The sequence below is a fragment of the Erinaceus europaeus genome, chromosome 11, assembly GCF_950295315.1.
Source record: "Erinaceus europaeus chromosome 11, mEriEur2.1, whole genome shotgun sequence".
Taxonomy (NCBI): Eukaryota; Metazoa; Chordata; class Mammalia; order Eulipotyphla; family Erinaceidae; genus Erinaceus; species Erinaceus europaeus.
In genome coordinates, this window is record NC_080172.1 from 115,365,408 (window position 1) to 115,372,196 (window position 6,789).

General features: G+C 47.2%; 1 long non-coding RNA gene across 1 annotated transcript in view; it reads right to left on the reverse strand.

The window, feature by feature from the left end:
• LOC132541449 (uncharacterized) overlaps positions 1 to 3,198 on the reverse strand; it is a 226,473-nt gene extending 223,275 nt beyond the window's left edge. Inside the window, exon 1 of the long non-coding RNA XR_009552654.1 lies at positions 3,165 to 3,198. This is a non-coding gene — a long non-coding RNA (uncharacterized LOC132541449). The remainder of the gene's footprint in view (positions 1 to 3,164) is intronic.
• Positions 3,199 to 6,789: the final 3,591 nt, after the last annotated feature.

Genomic DNA, 6,789 nt, shown 5'->3' on the forward strand with positions numbered 1-6,789 from the left:
AGAGAAATGGAGAGAGGAGGGGAAGACAGAGAGGGGGAGAGAAAGACAGACACCTGCAGACCTGCTTCACCGCCTGTGAAGCGACTCCCCTGCAGGTGGGGAGCCGGGGGCTCGAACCAAGATCCTTACCAGTCCTTGCGCTTTGTGCTACCTGCACTTAACCCACTGTGCCACCACCCGACTCCTTTTTTTTTAAAAAAAGCTTTGATTTTTATTACCAGTGCACTGCTCAACTCCAGTTTATGGTAGAGCTGGGCATTTAACTTGGGACCTTTGGAGACTCAGGAATGCTTTTTCTTTTTCTTTTTCTTTTTTTTTTTTAATTTTTTATTTAAGAAAGGATTAGTGAACAAAAGCATAAGGTAGGAGGGGTACAACTCCACACAATTCCCACCACCCAATCCCCATAACCCACCCCCTCCCATGGTAGCTTTCCCATTCTCTATCCCTCTGGGAGCATGGACCCAGGGTCATTGTGGGTTGCAGAAGGTAGAAGGTCTGGCTTCTGTAATTGCTTCCCCGCTGAACACGGGCGTTGACTGGTCGGTCCATACTCCCAGTCTGCCTCTCTCTTTCCCTAGTAGGGTGGGTCTCTGGGGAAGCTGAGCTCCAGGACACATTGGTGGGGTCTTCAATCCAGGGAAGCCTGGCCGGCCTCCTGATGGCATCTGGAACCTGGTGATTGAAAAGAGAGTTAACATATGAAGCCAAACAAATTGTTGAGCAATCATGGATCCCAAGCTTGGAATAGTGGAGAGGAAGTGTTAGGGGGGTACTCACTGCAAACTCTAGTGTACTTCTGCTTTCAGGTATATATTTTGCAGTAGTTTACGGATACGTGTGAACATAGGCTCTCTCTCACAGAAACTGGTGTATATCTAGGTTTTGGGACTTTGTTAGAAAGTGAACCACCTGGGATGGAATTAGAGAATACTATGAAAAGAAAGGTCTCACCCAAGTAATGAAGCTGAAGGGTTGTCATTCCACATGTGAAGTCTCTGGATACAGTCTGAGGTGAAGCATGTTGAGGTGGCAATCGTTGCTTTGGTTACTTTTTCTTTTTCTTTTTCTTTTCTTTTCTTTTTTTCCCTTTACTAGAGCACTGCTCAGCTCTAGTTTATGGTGGTACAGGGGATTGAACCTGGGATTTTGGAACCTCAGGCATGAGAGTCTCTTTGCATAACCATGATGCTATCTATCCCCACCCTGCTTTTCATTTTTAAGATTCACTGATTAATTTAAAAAATATTTTTATTCGTGGTCCAAGAGATGGCTCAATGGATAAAGCATTGGACTCTCAGGCATGAGGTCCTGAGTTCAATCCCTGGCAGCACATGTACCAGAGTGATGTCTGGTTCTTTCTCTCTCCTCCTATCTTTCTCATTAAATAAATAAAATATATTTTTTAAATTTTTTATTGGATAGAGACAGAGAAATTGAGAAGGGGGGAGATAGAGAGAGACAGAGAGACACCTGCAGCCCTGCTTCATGACTTATGAAGCTTTCCCTCTGCAGGGGCTTGGACCAGGGTCTTTGCACACTGTAATGTGTGCACTTAAGCAGGTGTGTCATTGCCAGGTCCCTAAGATTAATGTATTAATGAGAGAGAGAGAAAGGGAGAGAGAGAGAGAGAGAGAGAGAGAGAGACAGAAACGAGAGCATCACCCTGGCACATGTGGTCCTGGGAGCTGAATTTTGGACCGCATGCTTGAGGGGCTAATGTTTTATCTCCTGTGCGGCCTAATGGACTGCCAAGAGTGAGTTTCTTCCTTTTTTTCCTTCTCCAGCAGGAGGACTTCCTGTCTTGGCTGTGCCCTGCAGCAGGGTTTCAAGGTTCAATCATGCCATTGGTTCAAAAGTACTTACCACCCACTGGCCAACAAAACTGTTCAGCACGGCAGGATCCGCCCATCCATTACTCCATCTGTCTGTCCATTCAACTGGTGGCTTCCAAGTACCAGCAAAGTATTATCATCACACAAGGATTGGAATTGGGTGGTGGTGGTGGGGAGTGTTAGACAGTTAAGCTTACATAACCCAGTTAAGCGCACATATTACTAACTGCAAGGACCCGCTCAAGGATCCAGGTTCGAGCCCCCTGGCTCCCCACCAGCAGCAGAGATGCTTCACAAGCAGCAAAGCGGGTCTTGTCTCTCTCTCTCTCTCTCTCTCTCTCCTCCTCCTCCTCTCTCAATTCCTCTCTTTCCTATCCAATAAAATGGGGGGGGGGGGGAAGAAAGGCTGCCAGGAACAGTGGATTCATGGTGAAAGCACCAAGCCCCAGCAATAACCCTGGAGGCAAACAAACAAATTAAATGGATTCAAACCGGAGTCCTGCTCTGAGGCTTGGCTCTGCCACGGGCTCCCTGTGTCCTCTGGAGCCTCAGCCATCTCATCTGATCCTTGCTAAGTCTGCGCAGGCTCCTTCCAGAGGAGGTGGACCCCGTGGTCAAGGTAGCCCCGCCTCACTGGGGACACAGAGGGTGTCATGGCACAAAGGGTGCCATGGTTCACACCCCGGAGACCAAGCACACCTGCGGTGTGCCCGTCTCTGTTTCCTTGAACTTAGGGTTCAGAGAGCAGGAGGATGGGGTAGCCAGGCCCAACTTCCAACTGCTAACATTTGATAAGTGCTTAGTGTGAGCTGGGGCCTATTGCTAATCTTTATCTCATTTAATTTTAACTTTATCTCATTTAATTATTGTTTGCCTTGTTGCTTGGGTTTTGCACCTGCACAGTTCCATCCTCCCAGTAGCCTTTTTATTATCATTATCATTATTATTAAATTGATAGAGGGTTAGAGCCAGAGAGGAGAAAGAGAGGAGAGAAAGAGACACAAGTGGTGAAGCAGGGCTGCAGATGTCTCTCTGTCTCTCTCTCTCTATATATATATATGCCTTCCCCCTCAATATCTCTCTGACTCTATCCAGTAGTAAATAAAAATATTTAAAAGAAAGAGAGGAGGGAGATGGGAGATAGCGCAGTGGATTAAGCACACGTGGCACAAAGCGCAAGGACCAGTTAAGGATCCCGGTTTGAGCCCCCAGCTCCCCACCTGCAGGGGAGTCGCTTCACAGGAGGTGAAGCAGGTCTGCAGGTGTCTATCTTTCTCTCCCCCTCTCTGTCTTCCCCTCCTCTCTCCATTTCTCTCTGTCCTATCCAACGATGACATCAATAACAACAATAATAATAACTACAATGGAAAAAAAAACAAGGGTAACAAAAGGGAACATAAATAAATAAAGATTAAGAAAAAAAAAAAAGAGCAGAGAGACACCATAGCACCGCTCTTCAGCTAACAAAGTTTCAGCTTTTTTTGCCTCCAGGGTTATCACTTGGGCTTGGAGCCAGCACTATAAATCCATTGCCCCTGGTGACCATTTTTTTCATTTTTTTTTTTTTTAAAGATAGGACAGAGAGAAATGGAGAGGGGAGGGCAAGATAGAGAAGGGGAGAGAAAGACAGACACCTGCAGACCTGCTTCACCGCCTGTGAAGCGACTCCCCTGCAGGTGGGGAGCCGGGGGCTCGAACCGGGATCCTTATGCCGGTCCTTGCGCTTGAACCTGGCTCCTTGAGTGCATCCTTGTGCTTTGTACTATGTGCAGCTAACTGGGTGTGCCACTGCCCGGCCCCAGGGAAATTAATTTCAAAAGTGTCTGTTGGAGTGACCTAAGAAGTGGCACAGTGGATAAAGCGTGAGGTCCTGAACTTAATCCCAGGCACTGCATGTGCCAGAGTGACACTCTGGTCCTCCTTTCTCTCTCTCTCTTCTTCTTCTCTCTCTTTCTCTCTTTTAAGATTTATTGAGGGTCAGGAAGATAGCTCACTTGGTAATTGCACTTCCTTTGTCAATAGGACAAGCCAGGTTTGAGCCTGGCCCCCACCCCACTGAAGGAAGCTCCTATTTCTATCTCTTTCCTCACACCCAGTCTTGTGTGAATGAATGAATGAATGAATGAATGAATGAATGAATGAATGAATGAACCAGAGCACTGCTTAACTCTGGATTTTGGCGGCGCAGGGGATTAAATTTGGGACTTTGGAGCCTTAGGCTTGAAAGTCTCTTTGCATAACCACTTTGCTATCTCCCCACCCTTGAAATCTTTTTTTAAAAAAGAATTTTCCCGGGTGGTAGAGATAGCATAGTGGTTATGCAAATCGCTCGACTGCCTGAGGCTCCAAGGTCCCAAATTCAACCCCTCACACCACCACTCCACCATAAACCCGCCGAGCAGCGCTGCGGTAACTTTCAATCGTACAATCATGGGTGGATGGCAATGTTCCACATTTGCCTGTGGACACCTGGTAGTGTGAGGACTCAGGTTCAAGTCCCCTCTCCTCCCTGCAGGGGGGAAGCTTCAGAAGTGGTGCAGCAGGGCTGCAGGTGTCTCTCTTTCTCTTTCCCACTTTATCTTTCTCCCCCTTCTCAATTTCTCTCTGTCCTTTCAAATTAAAGAAAAAAGAAATAAATAATGGGCGGAGGGGAGACAGCACAATGGTTCTGCAAACAGCTGTCATGCCTGAGGCTCCAAAGTCCCCAGTTCAATCTCTTGCACCGCCATAAGCCAGAGCCCAGCAGTGCTCTGGTGAATAAATATAGAAAGGGCCACCAGGAACAGTGGGGTTGTCCTGCAGGCACCTGAGCCTCAGCAATAAATAACCCTGGTGGCAATGACTGTTTTTAAATCAAAAGAATATCATTAGGGGCCGGATGGTGGCGCACCTGGTTGATTGAGCGCACAGGTTGCAATGCTCAGGGACCCGGGTTTGAGCCCCTGGTTCCCACCTGCCGGGGGAAAGCTTTGCAAGTGGTGAAGCAGGGCCGCAGGTGTCTTTCTGTCTCTGCCTCTGTCTCCCCTTCCTCTTGACTTCTGGCTGTCTCTATCCAATAAATAAAGATATATGTGTGTGTGTGTGTGTGTGTGTGTGTGTGTGTGTGTGTCTCATTAGGTCTGACCCTATCAAGACACAGGCAGGACTTGAAATTCAATAAATCTAAGAATTTTCTTTTTTTTCCTTTTTTTTTTTTTTTATATATTGCCACCAGAGTTATCTCTGGGGTTTGATGCCAGAACTATAAATCCATTGCTCCTGGAAGCTATTTCTTCCTTCTTTTTTTTCTATTTCTTTTTTTTTTTATTTTTTAAAAATATTTTATTTTATTTATTTATTCTCTTTTGTTGCCCTTGTTTTATTGTTGTAGTTATTATTGTCGTCGTTGTTGGATAGGACAGAGAGAAATGGAGAGAGGAGGGGAAGACAGAGAGGGGGAGAGAAAGACAGACACCTGCAGACCTGCTTCACCGCCTGTGAAGTGACTCCCCTGCAGGTGGGGAGCCGGGGGCTCGAACCGGGATCCTTACGCCGGTCCTTGTGCTTTGCGCCACCTGCGCTTAACCCGCTGCGCTACAGACCGACTCCCCTTTACTTTTTTTTAAGACAAGACAGAGAGAACTTGAGAGAGGAAGGGGAGCTAGAGAGGGAGAGAAAGAGAGCTGGGCAGTGGCACACCGGGCTAAGCGCACATAGTATGAAGCGCAAGGCCCTATGTAAGGATTTGCATTTGAGCCCCCCCCCAGCCCCGGCTCCCCACCTGCAGGGGAGTCGCTTCCCAGGCGGTGAAGCAGGTCTGCAGGTGTCTGTCTTTCTCTCCCCCTCTCTGTCTCCCCCTCCTCTCTCCATTTCTCTCTGTCCTGTCCAACAACAACAACATCCACAACAACAATAATAACCACAACAACAATAAAAACACCAAGGGCAACAAAAGAGAAATTTTTTTTTTAATTTTTTAAAAAAAAGAAAGATAGACAGCTGTAGACCTGTTCCATTGCTCATAAAGCACATCCCCCATGCAGGTGTGGAGTGGGGGCTTGAACCCACGTCCTTACACTTGCTAATATGTGTGTTTAACCAGGTATACCACCACCCACACTCTTTACTTTTTAAATATTTTTTATACTGCATTTATACATTTTTTTCAGGTAGAGGCAAAGAAACTGAGAAGAAAGGGGAAGCTTAGAGCAAGAGAGAGAGAGAGAGAGACCTACAACATTGCCTCACCACTTATGAAGCACCCCTCCCCTGCAGGTGGGGGCCGGGGATTTGAAGCCAGGTCCTTGTACACGGTAGCATGTACACTCTATGGGTGTGCTACCACCTCGCTTGCTAGGAACTTTTTTTTCACATTAAGTGCTAGTTTTTTGTGTGTTTTTTTAAGGTTTTATTTATTTACTAATGAGAAAGATAGGAGGAGATAGAGAAAGAACCAGACATCACTCTGGTACATATTTATTTATTTATCCCCTTTTGTTGCCTTTATTGTTTTATTGTTGTAGTTATTATTGTTGTTATTGATGTCATCGTTGTTGCATAGGACAGAGAGACATGGAGAGAGGAGGGGAAGACAGAGAGGGGGAGAGAAAGACAGACACCTGCAGACCTGCTTCACCGCCTGGGAAGCGACTCCCCTGCAGGTGGGGAGCCGGGGGCTTGAACCAGGATCCTTGCGCTCCTTGCGCTTTGCACTTAACCCACTGCGCTATCGCCGACTCCCTACGTGCTAGTTTCTAAGCTGACAGATTTGTTATACATGCTATGGTAAAAATCCAAATAACCCTTGGCAGAAGAAAAGTCCCCCATCCCTGCTCCACACTGAGGGCCCTTGAGGATCCTGGAGTCCTCCTCCATGGACCAGTCGGCTCTGGGCCCTGGCCCCACCCTGCAGACCAGCCTGGTCAAGCAGCCACAGGAAGGAAGCCAAGGCAGGCCTGGGAGGCCGGCTGGGACA